Below are 16,886 nucleotides of genomic sequence, written 5' to 3' on the forward strand. Positions count from 1 at the left end.
TGAGGCGTTTGTATTCAATCTCCCCTCGTCAGTGAGTATGAGGTTCCTGTCTTCAATCTCCCTCGTCAGTGAGTATGAGGCGTCTGTATTCAATCTCCCTCGTCAGTGAGTATGAGACGTCTGTATTCAATCTCCCCTCGTCACTGAGTATGAGACATCTGTATTCAATCTCCCCTCGTCAGTGAGTATGAGGCGTCTGTATTCAATCACCCTCATCAGTGAGTATGAGACATCTGTATTCAATCTCCCCTCGTCAGTGAGTATGAGGCGTCTGTATTCAATCTCCCTCGTCAGTGAGTATGAGGCGTCTGTATTCAATCTCCCCGTCAGTGAGTATGAGACGTCTGTATTCAATCTCCCCTCGTCAGTGAGTATGAGGCGTCTGTATTCAATCTCCCCTCATCAGTGAGTATGAGGCGTCTGTATTCAATCTCCCTCGTCAGTGAGTATGAGACGTCTGTATTCAATCTCCCTCGTCAGTGAGTATGAGACATCTGTATTCAATCTCCCCCGTCAGTGAGTATGAGACGTCTGTATTCAATCTCCCCTCATCGGTGAGTATGAGGCGTCTGTATTCAATCTCCCTCGTCAGTGAGTATGAGACGTCTGTATTCAATCTCCCCTCGACAGTGAGTATGAGGTTCCTGTATTCAATCTCCCTCGTCAGTTAGTAGGAGACATCTGTATTCAATCTCTCTCGTCAATGAGTATGAGGCATCTGTCTTCAATCTCCCTTCGTCAGTGAGTATGAGGCGTCTGTATTCAATCTCCCTCGTCAGTGAGTATGAGACGTCTGTATTCAATCTCCCCTCGTCAGTGAGTATGAGGCATCTGTATCAATCTCCCTCGTCAGTGAGTATGAGGCGTCTGTATTCAATCTCCCTTCGTCAGTAAGTATCAGGCGTCTGTATTCAATCTCCCCGTCAGTGAGTATGAGATGTCTGTATTCAATCTCCCCTCGTCAGTGAGTATGAGATGTCTGTATTCAATCTCCCCTCATCAGTGAGTATGAGGCGTCTGTATTCAATCTCCCCCGTCAGTGAGTATGAGACGTCTGTATTCAATCTCCCCTCATCGGTGAGTATGAGGCGTCTGTATTCAATCTCCCCTCGTCAGTGAGTATGAGGCATCTGTCTTCAATCTCCCTTCGTCAGTGAGTATGAGACATCTGTATTCAATCTCCCTCGTCAGTGAGTATGAGGCGTCTGTATTCAATCTCCCCCGTCAGTGAGTATGAGACGTCTGTATTCAATCTCCCCTCATCGGTGAGTATGAGGCATCTGTATTCAATCTCCCCTCGTCAGTGAGTATGAGGCATCTGTCTTCAATCTCCCTTCGTCAGTGAGTATGAGACATCTGTATTCAATCTCCCTCGTCAGTGAGTATGAGGCGTCTGTATTCAATCTCCCCCGTCAGTGAGTATGAGACGTCTGTATTCAATCACCCTCATCAGTGAGTATGAGACGTCTGTTTTCAATCACCCTCATCAGTGAGTATGAGACGTCTGTATTCAATCTCCCCTCGTCAGTGAGTATGAGGCATCTGTATTCAATCTCCCCCGTCAGTGAGTATGAGACGTCTGTATTCAATCTCCCTCGTCAGTGAGTATGAGGCGTCTGTATTCAATCTCCCCCGTCAGTGATTATGAGATGTCTGTATTCAATCTCCCCTCGTCAGTGAGTATGAGGCGTCTGTATTCAATCTCCCCTCATCGGTGAGTATGAGGCATCTGTATTCAATCTCCCCTCGTCAGTGAGTATGAGGCATCTGTCTTCAATCTCCCTTCGTCAGTGAGTATGAGACATCTGTATTCAATCTCCCTCGTCAGTGAGTATGAGGCGTCTGTATTCAATCTCCCCCGTCAGTGAGTATGAGACGTCTGTATTCAATCACCCTCATCAGTGAGTATGAGACATCTGTATTCAATCACCCTCATCAGTGAGTATGAGACGTCTGTATTCAATCTCCCCTCGTCAGTGAGTATGAGACGTCTGTATTCAATCTCCCCTCGTCAGTGAGTATGAGACGTCTGTATTCAATCTCCCCTCGTCAGTGAGTATGAGAAGTCTGTATTCAATCTCCCCTCGTCAGTGAGTATGAGGCATCTGTATTCAATCTCCCCCGTCAGTGAGTATGAGACGTCTGTATTCACTCTCCCTCGTCAGTGAGTATGAGACGTCTGTATTCAATCTCCCCTCATCGGTGAGTATGAGGCGTCTGTATTCAATCTCCCCTCGTCAGTGAGTATGAGGCGTCTGTATTCAATCTCCCCCGTCAGTGAGTATGAGACGTCTGTATTCAATCTCCCTCGTCAGTGAGTATGAGACGTCTGTATTCAATCTCCCCTCATCGGTGAGTATGAGGCGTCTGTATTCAATCTCCCCTCGTCAGTGAATATGAGACGTCTGTATTCAATCTCCCCTCGTCAGTGAGTATGAGACGTCTGTATTCAATCTCCCCTCGTCAGTGAGTATGAGGTTCCTGTATTCAATCTCCCCCGTCAGTGAGTATGAGGCGTCTGTATTCAATCTCCCCTCATCGGTGAGTATGAGGCATCTGTATTCAATCTCCCCTCGTCAGTGAGTATGAGGCATCTGTCTTCAATCTCCCTTCGTCAGTGAGTATGAGACATCTGTATTCAATCTCCCTCGTCAGTGAGTATGAGGCGTCTGTATTCAATCTCTCCCGTCAGTGAGTATGAGACGTCTGTATTCAATCACCCTCATCAGTGAGTATGAGACGTCTGTATTCAATCACCCTCATCAGTGAGTATGAGGCGTCTGTATTCAATCTCCCCTCGTCAGTGAGTATGAGACGTCTGTATTCAATCTCCCCTCGTCAGTGAGTATGAGGCATCTGTATTCAATCTCCCCCGTCAGTGAGTATGAGACGTCTGTATTCAATCTCCCTCGTCAGTGAGTATGAGACGTCTGTATTCAATCTCCCCTCATCGGTGAGTATGAGGCGTCTGTATTCAATCTCCCCTCGTCAGTGAGTATGAGACGTCTGTATTCAATCTCCCCTGTCAGTGAGTATGAGACGTCTGTATTCAATCTCCCCTCGTCAGTGAGTATGAGGTTCCTGTATTCAATCTCCCCCGTCAGTGAGTATGAGGCATCTGTATTCAATCTCCCCGCATCGGTGAGTATGAGGCGTCTGTATTCAATCTCCCCTCATCGGTGAGTATGAGACGTCTGTATTCAATCTCCCTCGTCAGTGAGTATGAGGCGTTTGTATTCAATCTCCCCTCGTCAGTGAGTATGAGGTTCCTGTCTTCAATCTCCCTCGTCAGTGAGTATGAGGCGTCTGTATTCAATCTCCCTCGTCAGTGAGTATGAGACGTCTGTATTCAATCTCCCCTCGTCACTGAGTATGAGACATCTGTATTCAATCTCCCCTCGTCAGTGAGTATGAGGCGTCTGTATTCAATCACCCTCATCAGTGAGTATGAGACATCTGTATTCAATCTCCCCTCGTCAGTGAGTATGAGGCGTTTGTATTCAATCTCCCTCGTCAGTGAGTATGAGGCGTCTGTATTCAATCTCCCCGTCAGTGAGTATGAGACGTCTGTATTCAATCTCCCCTCGTCAGTGAGTATGAGGCGTCTGTATTCAATCTCCCCTCATCAGTGAGTATGAGGCGTCTGTATTCAATCTCCCTCGTCAGTGAGTATGAGACGTCTGTATTCAATCTCCCTCGTCAGTGAGTATGAGACATCTGTATTCAATCTCCCCCGTCAGTGAGTATGAGACGTCTGTATTCAATCTCCCCTCATCGGTGAGTATGAGGCGTCTGTATTCAATCTCCCTCGTCAGTGAGTATGAGACGTCTGTATTCAATCTCCCCTTGACAGTGAGTATGAGGTTCCTGTATTCAATCTCCCTCGTCAGTTAGTAGGAGACATCTGTATTCAATCTCTCTCGTCAATGAGTATGAGGCATCTGTCTTCAATCTCCCTTCGTCAGTGAGTATGAGGCGTCTGTATTCAATCTCCCTCGTCAGTGAGTATGAGACGTCTGTATTCAATCTCCCCTCGTCAGTGAGTATGAGGCATCTGTATCAATCTCCCTCGTCAGTGAGTATGAGGCGTCTGTATTCAATCTCCCTTCGTCAGTAAGTATCAGGCGTCTGTATTCAATCTCCCCGTCAGTGAGTATGAGATGTCTGTATTCAATCTCCCCTCGTCAGTAAGTATGAGATATCTGTATTCAATCTCCCCTCATCAGTGAGTATGAGGCGTCTGTATTCAATCTCCCCCGTCAGTGAGTATGAGACGTCTGTATTCAATCTCCCCTCATCGGTGAGTATGAGGCGTCTGTATTCAATCTCCCCTCGTCAGTGAGTATGAGGCATCTGTCTTCAATCTCCCTTCGTCAGTGAGTATGAGACATCTGTATTCAATCTCCCTCGTCAGTGAGTATGAGGCGTCTGTATTCAATCTCCCCCGTCAGTGAGTATGAGACGTCTGTATTCAATCTCCCCTCATCGGTGAGTATGAGGCATCTGTATTCAATCTCCCCTCGTCAGTGAGTATGAGGCATCTGTCTTCAATCTCCCTTCGTCAGTGAGTATGAGACATCTGTATTCAATCTCCCTCGTCAGTGAGTATGAGGCGTCTGTATTCAATCTCCCCCGTCAGTGAGTATGAGACGTCTGTATTCAATCACCCTCATCAGTGAGTATGAGACGTCTGTTTTCAATCACCCTCATCAGTGAGTATGAGACGTCTGTATTCAATCTCCCCTCGTCAGTGAGTATGAGGCATCTGTATTCAATCTCCCCCGTCAGTGAGTATGAGACGTCTGTATTCAATCTCCCTCGTCAGTGAGTATGAGGCGTCTGTATTCAATCTCCCCCGTCAGTGATTATGAGATGTCTGTATTCAATCTCCCCTCGTCAGTGAGTATGAGGCGTCTGTATTCAATCTCCCCTCATCGGTGAGTATGAGGCATCTGTATTCAATCTCCCCTCGTCAGTGAGTATGAGGCATCTGTCTTCAATCTCCCTTCGTCAGTGAGTATGAGACATCTGTATTCAATCTCCCTCGTCAGTGAGTATGAGGCGTCTGTATTCAATCTCCCCCGTCAGTGAGTATGAGACGTCTGTATTCAATCACCCTCATCAGTGAGTATGAGACATCTGTATTCAATCACCCTCATCAGTGAGTATGAGACGTCTGTATTCAATCTCCCCTCGTCAGTGAGTATGAGACGTCTGTATTCAATCTCCCCTCGTCAGTGAGTATGAGATGTCTGTATTCAATCTCCCCTCGTCAGTGAGTATGAGAAGTCTGTATTCAATCTCCCCTCGTCAGTGAGTATGAGGCATCTGTATTCAATCTCCCCCGTCAGTGAGTATGAGACGTCTGTATTCACTCTCCCTCGTCAGTGAGTATGAGACGTCTGTATTCAATCTCCCCTCATCGGTGAGTATGAGGCGTCTGTATTCAATCTCCCCTCGTCAGTGAGTATGAGGCGTCTGTATTCAATCTCCCCCGTCAGTGAGTATGAGACGTCTGTATTCAATCTCCCTCGTCAGTGAGTATGAGACGTCTGTATTCAATCTCCCCTCATCGGTGAGTATGAGGCGTCTGTATTCAATCTCCCCTCGTCAGTGAATATGAGACGTCTGTATTCAATCTCCCCTCGTCAGTGAGTATGAGACGTCTGTATTCAATCTCCCCTCGTCAGTGAGTATGAGGTTCCTGTATTCAATCTCCCCCGTCAGTGAGTATGAGGCGTCTGTATTCAATCTCCCCTCATCGGTGAGTATGAGGCATCTGTATTCAATCTCCCCTCGTCAGTGAGTATGAGGCATCTGTCTTCAATCTCCCTTCGTCAGTGAGTATGAGACATCTGTATTCAATCTCCCTCGTCAGTGAGTATGAGGCGTCTGTATTCAATCTCTCCCGTCAGTGAGTATGAGACGTCTGTATTCAATCACCCTCATCAGTGAGTATGAGACGTCTGTATTCAATCACCCTCATCAGTGAGTATGAGGCGTCTGTATTCAATCTCCCCTCGTCAGTGAGTATGAGACGTCTGTATTCAATCTCCCCTCGTCAGTGAGTATGAGGCATCTGTATTCAATCTCCCCCGTCAGTGAGTATGAGACGTCTGTATTCAATCTCCCTCGTCAGTGAGTATGAGACGTCTGTATTCAATCTCCCCTCATCGGTGAGTATGAGGCGTCTGTATTCAATCTCCCCTCGTCAGTGAGTATGACACGTCTGTATTCAATCTCCCCTGTCAGTGAGTATGAGACGTCTGTATTCAATCTCCCCTCGTCAGTGAGTATGAGGTTCCTGTATTCAATCTCCCCCGTCAGTGAGTATGAGGCGTCTGTATTCAATCTCCCCCGTCAGTGAGTATGAGGCGTCTGTATTCAATCTCCCTCGTCAGTGAGTATGAGACGTCTGTATTCAATCTCCCCTCGTCAGTGAGTATGAGGCGTCTGTATTCAATCACCCTCATCAGTGAGTATGAGACATCTGTATTCAATCTCCCTCGTCAGTGAGTATGAGACGTCTGTATTCAATCTCCCTCGTCAGTGAGTATGAGGCGTCTGTATTCATTCTCCACGTCAGTGAGTATGAGACGTCTGTATTCAATCTCCCCTCGTCAGTGAGTATGAGGCGTCTGTATTCAATCTCCCTTCGTCAGTGAGTATGAGGCGTCTATATTCAATCTCCCTCGTCAGTGAGTATGAGACGTCTGTATTCAATCTCCCTCGTCAGTGAGTATGAGGCGTCTGTATTCAATCTCCCCTCATCAGTGAGTATGAGGCGTCTGTATTCAATCTCCCTCGTCAGTGAGTATGAGACGTCTGTATTCAATCTCCCTCGTCAGTGAGTATGAGGCATCTGTCTTCAATCTCCCTTCGTCAGTGAGTATGAGGCGTCTGTATTCAATCTCCCCTCGTCAGTGAGTATGAGGCATCTGTATCAATCTCCCCTGCAGTGAGTATGAGGCGTCTGTATTCAATCACCCTCATCAGTGAGTATGAGACATCTGTATTCAATCTCCCCCGTCAGTGAGTATGAGACATCTGTATTCAATCTCCCCCGTCAGTGAGTATGAGACGTCTGTATTCAATCTCCCCTCATCGGTGAGTATGAGGCGTCTGTATTCAATCTCCCTCGTCAGTGAGTATGAGACGTCTGTATTCAATCTCCCCTCGTCAGTGAGTATGAGGTTCCTGTATTCAATCTCCCTCGTCAGTTAGTAGGAGACGTCTGTATTCAATCTCTCTCGTCAATGAGTATGAGGCATCTGTCTTCAATCTCCCTTCGTCAGTGAGTATGAGGCGTCTGTATTCAATCTCCCTCGTCAGTGAGTATGAGACGTCTGTATTCAATCTCCCCTCGTCAGTGAGTATGAGGCGTCTGTATTCAATCTCCCCCGTCAGTGAGTATGAGACGTCTGTATTCAATCACCCTCATCAGTGAGTATGAGACATCTGTATTCAATCACCCTCATCAGTGAGTATGAGACGTCTGTATTCAATCTCCCCTCGTCAGTGAGTATGAGACGTCTGTATTCAATCTCCCCTCGTCAGTGAGTATGAGACGTCTGTATTCAATCTCCCCTCGTCAGTGAGTATGAGAAGTCTGTATTCAATCTCCCCTCGTCAGTGAGTATGAGACGTCTGTATTCAATCTCCCCTCGTCAGTGAGTATGAGACGTCTGTATTCAATCTCCCCTCGTCAGTGAGTATGAGAAGTCTGTATTCAATCTCCCCTCGTCAGTGAGTATGAGGCATCTGTATTCAATCTCCCCCGTCAGTGAGTATGAGACGTCTGTATTCACTCTCCCTCGTCAGTGAGTATGAGACGTCTGTATTCAATCTCCCCTCATCGGTGAGTATGAGGCGTCTGTATTCAATCTCCCCTCGTCAGTGAGTATGAGGCGTCTGTATTCAATCTCCCCCGTCAGTGAGTATGAGACGTCTGTATTCAATCTCCCTCGTCAGTGAGTATGAGACGTCTGTATTCAATCTCCCCTCATCGGTGAGTATGAGGCGTCTGTATTCAATCTCCCCTCGTCAGTGAATATGAGACGTCTGTATTCAATCTCCCCTCGTCAGTGAGTATGAGACGTCTGTATTCAATCTCCCTTCGTCAGTGAGTATGAGGTTCCTGTATTCAATCTCCCCCGTCAGTGAGTATGAGGCGTCTGTATTCAATCTCCCCTCATCGGTGAGTATGAGGCATCTGTATTCAATCTCCCCTCGTCAGTGAGTATGAGGCATCTGTCTTCAATCTCCCTTCGTCAGTGAGTATGAGACATCTGTATTCAATCTCCCTCGTCAGTGAGTATGAGGCGTCTGTATTCAATCTCTCCCGTCAGTGAGTATGAGACGTCTGTATTCAATCACCCTCATCAGTGAGTATGAGACGTCTGTATTCAATCACCCTCATCAGTGAGTATGAGGCGTCTGTATTCAATCTCCCCTCGTCAGTGAGTATGAGACGTCTGTATTCAATCTCCCCTCGTCAGTGAGTATGAGGCATCTGTATTCAATCTCCCCCGTCAGTGAGTATGAGACGTCTGTATTCAATCTCCCTCGTCAGTGAGTATGAGACGTCTGTATTCAATCTCCCCTCATCGGTGAGTATGAGGCGTCTGTATTCAATCTCCCCTCGTCAGTGAGTATGAGACGTCTGTATTCAATCTCCCCTGTCAGTGAGTATGAGACGTCTGTATTCAATCTCCCCTCGTCAGTGAGTATGAGGTTCCTGTATTCAATCTCCCCCGTCAGTGAGTATGAGGCGTCTGTATTCAATCTCCCCCGTCAGTGAGTATGAGGCGTCTGTATTCAATCTCCCCTCATCGGTGAGTATGAGACGTCTGTATTCAATCTCCCCTCATCGGTGAGTATGAGGCATCTGTATTCAATCTCCCCTCGTCAGTGAGTATGAGGCATCTGTCTTCAATCTCCCTTCGTCAGTGAGTATGAGACATCTGTATTCAATCTCCCTCGTCAGTGAGTATGAGGCGTCTGTATTCAATCTCCCCCGTCAGTGAGTATGAGACGTCTGTATTCAATCACCCTCATCAGTGAGTATGAGACGTCTGTTTTCAATCACCCTCATCAGTGAGTATGAGACGTCTGTATTCAATCTCCCCTCGTCAGTGAGTATGAGGCATCTGTATTCAATCTCCCCCGTCAGTGAGTATGAGACGTCTGTATTCAATCTCCCTCGTCAGTGAGTATGAGGCGTCTGTATTCAATCTCCCCCGTCAGTGATTATGAGATGTCTGTATTCAATCTCCCCTCGTCAGTGAGTATGAGGCGTCTGTATTCAATCTCCCCTCATCGGTGAGTATGAGGCATCTGTATTCAATCTCCCCTCGTCAGTGAGTATGAGGCATCTGTCTTCAATCTCCCTTCGTCAGTGAGTATGAGACATCTGTATTCAATCTCCCTCGTCAGTGAGTATGAGGCGTCTGTATTCAATCTCCCCCGTCAGTGAGTATGAGACGTCTGTATTCAATCACCCTCATCAGTGAGTATGAGACATCTGTATTCAATCACCCTCATCAGTGAGTATGAGACGTCTGTATTCAATCTCCCCTCGTCAGTGAGTATGAGACGTCTGTATTCAATCTCCCCTCGTCAGTGAGTATGAGACGTCTGTATTCAATCTCCCCTCGTCAGTGAGTATGAGAAGTCTGTATTCAATCTCCCCTCGTCAGTGAGTATGAGGCATCTGTATTCAATCTCCCCCGTCAGTGAGTATGAGACGTCTGTATTCACTCTCCCTCGTCAGTGAGTATGAGACGTCTGTATTCAATCTCCCCTCATCGGTGAGTATGAGGCGTCTGTATTCAATCTCCCCTCGTCAGTGAGTATGAGGCGTCTGTATTCAATCTCCCCCGTCAGTGAGTATGAGACGTCTGTATTCAATCTCCCTCGTCAGTGAGTATGAGACGTCTGTATTCAATCTCCCCTCATCGGTGAGTATGAGGCGTCTGTATTCAATCTCCCCTCGTCAGTGAATATGAGACGTCTGTATTCAATCTCCCCTCGTCAGTGAGTATGAGACGTCTGTATTCAATCTCCCCTCGTCAGTGAGTATGAGGTTCCTGTATTCAATCTCCCCCGTCAGTGAGTATGAGGCGTCTGTATTCAATCTCCCCTCATCGGTGAGTATGAGGCATCTGTATTCAATCTCCCCTCGTCAGTGAGTATGAGGCATCTGTCTTCAATCTCCCTTCGTCAGTGAGTATGAGACATCTGTATTCAATCTCCCTCGTCAGTGAGTATGAGGCGTCTGTATTCAATCTCTCCCGTCAGTGAGTATGAGACGTCTGTATTCAATCACCCTCATCAGTGAGTATGAGACGTCTGTATTCAATCACCCTCATCAGTGAGTATGAGGCGTCTGTATTCAATCTCCCCTCGTCAGTGAGTATGAGACGTCTGTATTCAATCTCCCCTCGTCAGTGAGTATGAGGCATCTGTATTCAATCTCCCCCGTCAGTGAGTATGAGACGTCTGTATTCAATCTCCCTCGTCAGTGAGTATGAGACGTCTGTATTCAATCTCCCCTCATCGGTGAGTATGAGGCGTCTGTATTCAATCTCCCCTCGTCAGTGAGTATGAGACGTCTGTATTCAATCTCCCCTGTCAGTGAGTATGAGACGTCTGTATTCAATCTCCCCTCGTCAGTGAGTATGAGGTTCCTGTATTCAATCTCCCCCGTCAGTGAGTATGAGGCGTCTGTATTCAATCTCCCCGCATCGGTGAGTATGAGGCGTCTGTATTCAATCTCCCCTCATCGGTGAGTATGAGACGTCTGTATTCAATCTCCCTCGTCAGTGAGTATGAGGCGTTTGTATTCAATCTCCCCTCGTCAGTGAGTATGAGGTTCCTGTCTTCAATCTCCCTCGTCAGTGAGTATGAGGCGTCTGTATTCAATCTCCCTCGTCAGTGAGTATGAGACGTCTGTATTCAATCTCCCCTCGTCACTGAGTATGAGACATCTGTATTCAATCTCCCCTCGTCAGTGAGTATGAGGCGTCTGTATTCAATCACCCTCATCAGTGAGTATGAGACATCTGTATTCAATCTCCCCTCGTCAGTGAGTATGAGGCGTCTGTATTCAATCTCCCTCGTCAGTGAGTATGAGGCGTCTGTATTCAATCTCCCCGTCAGTGAGTATGAGACGTCTGTATTCAATCTCCCCTCGTCAGTGAGTATGAGGCGTCTGTATTCAATCTCCCCTCATCAGTGCGTATGAGGCGTCTGTATTCAATCTCCCTCGTCAGTGAGTATGAGACGTCTGTATTCAATCTCCCTCGTCAGTGAGTATGAGACATCTGTATTCAATCTCCCCCGTCAGTGAGTATGAGACGTCTGTATTCAATCTCCCCTCATCGGTGAGTATGAGGCGTCTGTATTCAATCTCCCTCGTCAGTGAGTATGAGACGTCTGTATTCAATCTCCCCTCGACAGTGAGTATGAGGTTCCTGTATTCAATCTCCCTCGTCAGTTAGTAGGAGACATCTGTATTCAATCTCTCTCGTCAATGAGTATGAGGCATCTGTCTTCAATCTCCCTTCGTCAGTGAGTATGAGGCGTCTGTATTCAATCTCCCTCGTCAGTGAGTATGAGACGTCTGTATTCAATCTCCCCTCGTCAGTGAGTATGAGGCATCTGTATCAATCTCCCTCGTCAGTGAGTATGAGGCGTCTGTATTCAATCTCCCTTCGTCAGTAAGTATCAGGCGTCTGTATTCAATCTCCCCGTCAGTGAGTATGAGATGTCTGTATTCAATCTCCCCTCGTCAGTGAGTATGAGATGTCTGTATTCAATCTCCCCTCATCAGTGAGTATGAGGCGTCTGTATTCAATCTCCCCCGTCAGTGAGTATGAGACGTCTGTATTCAATCTCCCCTCATCGGTGAGTATGAGGCGTCTGTATTCAATCTCCCCTCGTCAGTGAGTATGAGGCATCTGTCTTCAATCTCCCTTCGTCAGTGAGTATGAGACATCTGTATTCAATCTCCCTCGTCAGTGAGTATGAGGCGTCTGTATTCAATCTCCCCCGTCAGTGAGTATGAGACGTCTGTATTCAATCTCCCCTCATCGGTGAGTATGAGGCATCTGTATTCAATCTCCCCTCGTCAGTGAGTATGAGGCATCTGTCTTCAATCTCCCTTCGTCAGTGAGTATGAGACATCTGTATTCAATCTCCCTCGTCAGTGAGTATGAGGCGTCTGTATTCAATCTCCCCCGTCAGTGAGTATGAGACGTCTGTATTCAATCACCCTCATCAGTGAGTATGAGACGTCTGTTTTCAATCACCCTCATCAGTGAGTATGAGACGTCTGTATTCAATCTCCCCTCGTCAGTGAGTATGAGGCATCTGTATTCAATCTCCCCCGTCAGTGAGTATGAGACGTCTGTATTCAATCTCCCTCGTCAGTGAGTATGAGGCGTCTGTATTCAATCTCCCCCGTCAGTGATTATGAGATGTCTGTATTCAATCTCCCCTCGTCAGTGAGTATGAGGCGTCTGTATTCAATCTCCCCTCATCGGTGAGTATGAGGCATCTGTATTCAATCTCCCCTCGTCAGTGAGTATGAGGCATCTGTCTTCAATCTCCCTTCGTCAGTGAGTATGAGACATCTGTATTCAATCTCCCTCGTCAGTGAGTATGAGGCGTCTGTATTCAATCTCCCCCGTCAGTGAGTATGAGACGTCTGTATTCAATCACCCTCATCAGTGAGTATGAGACATCTGTATTCAATCACCCTCATCAGTGAGTATGAGACGTCTGTATTCAATCTCCCCTCGTCAGTGAGTATGAGACGTCTGTATTCAATCTCCCCTCGTCAGTGAGTATGAGACGTCTGTATTCAATCTCCCCTCGTCAGTGAGTATGAGAAGTCTGTATTCAATCTCCCCTCGTCAGTGAGTATGAGGCATCTGTATTCAATCTCCCCCGTCAGTGAGTATGAGACGTCTGTATTCACTCTCCCTCGTCAGTGAGTATGAGACGTCTGTATTCAATCTCCCCTCATCGGTGAGTATGAGGCGTCTGTATTCAATCTCCCCTCGTCAGTGAGTATGAGGCGTCTGTATTCAATCTCCCCCGTCAGTGAGTATGAGACGTCTGTATTCAATCTCCCTCGTCAGTGAGTATGAGACGTCTGTATTCAATCTCCCCTCATCGGTGAGTATGAGGCGTCTGTATTCAATCTCCCCTCGTCAGTGAATATGAGACGTCTGTATTCAATCTCCCCTCGTCAGTGAGTATGAGACGTCTGTATTCAATCTCCCCTCGTCAGTGAGTATGAGGTTCCTGTATTCAATCTCCCCCGTCAGTGAGTATGAGGCGTTTGTATTCAATCTCCCCTCATCGGTGAGTATGAGGCATCTGTATTCAATCTCCCCTCGTCAGTGAGTATGAGGCATCTGTCTTCAATCTCCCTTCGTCAGTGAGTATGAGACATCTGTATTCAATCTCCCTCGTCAGTGAGTATGAGGCGTCTGTATTCAATCTCTCCCGTCAGTGAGTATGAGACGTCTGTATTCAATCACCCTCATCAGTGAGTATGAGACGTCTGTATTCAATCACCCTCATCAGTGAGTATGAGGCGTCTGTATTCAATCTCCCCTCGTCAGTGAGTATGAGACGTCTGTATTCAATCTCCCCTCGTCAGTGAGTATGAGGCATCTGTATTCAATCTCCCCCGTCAGTGAGTATGAGACGTCTGTATTCAATCTCCCTCGTCAGTGAGTATGAGACGTCTGTATTCAATCTCCCCTCATCGGTGAGTATGAGGCGTCTGTATTCAATCTCCCCTCGTCAGTGAGTATGAGACGTCTGTATTCAATCTCCCCTGTCAGTGAGTATGAGACGTCTGTATTCAATCTCCCCTCGTCAGTGAGTATGAGGTTCCTGTATTCAATCTCCCCCGTCAGTGAGTATGAGGCGTCTGTATTCAATCTCCCCCGTCAGTGAGTATGAGGCGTCTGTATTCAATCTCCCTCGTCAGTGAGTATGAGACGTCTGTATTCAATCTCCCCTCGTCAGTGAGTATGAGACATCTGTATTCAATCTCCCCTCGTCAGTGAGTATGAGGCGTCTGTATTCAATCACCCTCATCAGTGAGTATGAGACGTCTGTTTTCAATCACCCTCATCAGTGAGTATGAGACGTCTGTATTCAATCTCCCCTCGTCAGTGAGTATGAGGCATCTGTATTCAATCTCCCCCGTCAGTGAGTATGAGACGTCTGTATTCAATCTCCCTCGTCAGTGAGTATGAGGCGTCTGTATTCAATCTCCCCCGTCAGTGATTATGAGATGTCTGTATTCAATCTCCCCTCGTCAGTGAGTATGAGGCGTCTGTATTCAATCTCCCCTCATCGGTGAGTATGAGGCATCTGTATTCAATCTCCCCTCGTCAGTGAGTATGAGGCATCTGTCTTCAATCTCCCTTCGTCAGTGAGTATGAGACATCTGTATTCAATCTCCCTCGTCAGTGAGTATGAGGCGTCTGTATTCAATCTCCCCCGTCAGTGAGTATGAGACGTCTGTATTCAATCACCCTCATCTGTGAGTATGAGACATCTGTATTCAATCACCCTCATCAGTGAGTATGAGACGTCTGTATTCAATCTCCCCTCGTCAGTGAGTATGAGACGTCTGTATTCAATCTCCCCTCGTCAGTGAGTATGAGACGTCTGTATTCAATCTCCCCTCGTCAGTGAGTATGAGAAGTCTGTATTCAATCTCCCCTCGTCAGTGAGTATGAGGCATCTGTATTCAATCTCCCCCGTCAGTGAGTATGAGACGTCTGTATTCACTCTCCCTCGTCAGTGAGTATGAGACGTCTGTATTCAATCTCCCCTCATCGGTGAGTATGAGGCGTCTGTATTCAATCTCCCCTCGTCAGTGAGTATGAGGCGTCTGTATTCAATCTCCCCCGTCAGTGAGTATGAGACGTCTGTATTCAATCTCCCTCGTCAGTGAGTATGAGACGTCTGTATTCAATCTCCCCTCATCGGTGAGTATGAGGCGTCTGTATTCAATCTCCCCTCGTCAGTGAATATGAGACGTCTGTATTCAATCTCCCCTCGTCAGTGAGTATGAGACGTCTGTATTCAATCTCCCCTCGTCAGTGAGTATGAGGTTCCTGTATTCAATCTCCCCCGTCAGTGAGTATGAGGCGTCTGTATTCAATCTCCCCTCATCGGTGAGTATGAGGCATCTGTATTCAATCTCCCCTCGTCGGTGAGTATGAGGCATCTGTCTTCAATCTCCCTTCGTCAGTGAGTATGAGACATCTGTATTCAATCTCCCTCGTCAGTGAGTATGAGGCGTCTGTATTCAATCTCTCCCGTCAGTGAGTATGAGACGTCTGTATTCAATCACCCTCATCAGTGAGTATGAGACGTCTGTATTCAATCACCCTCATCAGTGAGTATGAGGCGTCTGTATTCAATCTCCCCTCGTCAGTGAGTATGAGACGTCTGTATTCAATCTCCCCTCGTCAGTGAGTATGAGGCATTTGTATTCAATCTCCCCCGTCAGTGAGTATGAGACGTCTGTATTCAATCTCCCTCGTCAGTGAGTATGAGACGTCTGTATTCAATCTCCCCTCATCGGTGAGTATGAGGCGTCTGTATTCAATCTCCCCTCGTCAGTGAGTATGAGACGTCTGTATTCAATCTCCCCTGTCAGTGAGTATGAGACGTCTGTATTCAATCTCCCCTCGTCAGTGAGTATGAGGTTCCTGTATTCAATCTCCCCCGTCAGTGAGTATGAGGCGTCTGTATTCAATCTCCCCGCATCGGTGAGTATGAGGCGTCTGTATTCAATCTCCCCTCATCGGTGAGTATGAGACGTCTGTATTCAATCTCCCTCGTCAGTGAGTATGAGGCGTTTGTATTCAATCTCCCCTCGTCAGTGAGTATGAGGTTCCTGTCTTCAATCTCCCTCGTCAGTGAGTATGAGGCGTCTGTATTCAATCTCCCTCGTCAGTGAGTATGAGACGTCTGTATTCAATCTCCCCTCGTCACTGAGTATGAGACATCTGTATTCAATCTCCCCTCGTCAGTGAGTATGAGGCGTCTGTATTCAATCACCCTCATCAGTGAGTATGAGACATCTGTATTCAATCTCCCCTCGTCAGTGAGTATGAGGCGTCTGTATTCAATCTCCCTCGTCAGTGAGTATGAGGCGTCTGTATTCAATCTCCCCGTCAGTGAGTATGAGACGTCTGTATTCAATCTCCCCTCGTCAGTGAGTATGAGGCGTCTGTATTCAATCTCCCCTCATCAGTGAGTATGAGGCGTCTGTATTCAATCTCCCTCGTCAGTGAGTATGAGACGTCTGTATTCAATCTCCCTCGTCAGTGAGTATGAGACATCTGTATTCAATCTCCCCCGTCAGTGAGTATGAGACGTCTGTATTCAATCTCCCCTCATCGGTGAGTATGAGGCGTCTGTATTCAATCTCCCTCGTCAGTGAGTATGAGACGTCTGTATTCAATCTCCCCTCGACAGTGAGTATGAGGTTCCTGTATTCAATCTCCCTCGTCAGTTAGTAGGAGACATCTGTATTCAATCTCTCTCGTCAATGAGTATGAGGCATCTGTCTTCAATCTCCCTTCGTCAGTGAGTATGAGGCGTCTGTATTCAATCTCCCTCGTCAGTGAGTATGAGACGTCTGTATTCAATCTCCCCTCGTCAGTGAGTATGAGGCATCTGTATCAATCTCCCTCGTCAGTGAGTATGAGGCGTCTGTATTCAATCTCCCTTCGTCAGTAAGTATCAGGCGTCTGTATTCAATCTCCCCGTCAGTGAGTATGAGATGTCTGTATTCAATCTCCCCTCGTCAGTGAGTATGAGATGTCTGTATTCAATCTCCC

This window comes from Mobula birostris, chromosome 5 (assembly GCF_030028105.1).
Source record: "Mobula birostris isolate sMobBir1 chromosome 5, sMobBir1.hap1, whole genome shotgun sequence".
NCBI classification, from domain to species: Eukaryota; Metazoa; Chordata; class Chondrichthyes; order Myliobatiformes; family Myliobatidae; genus Mobula; species Mobula birostris.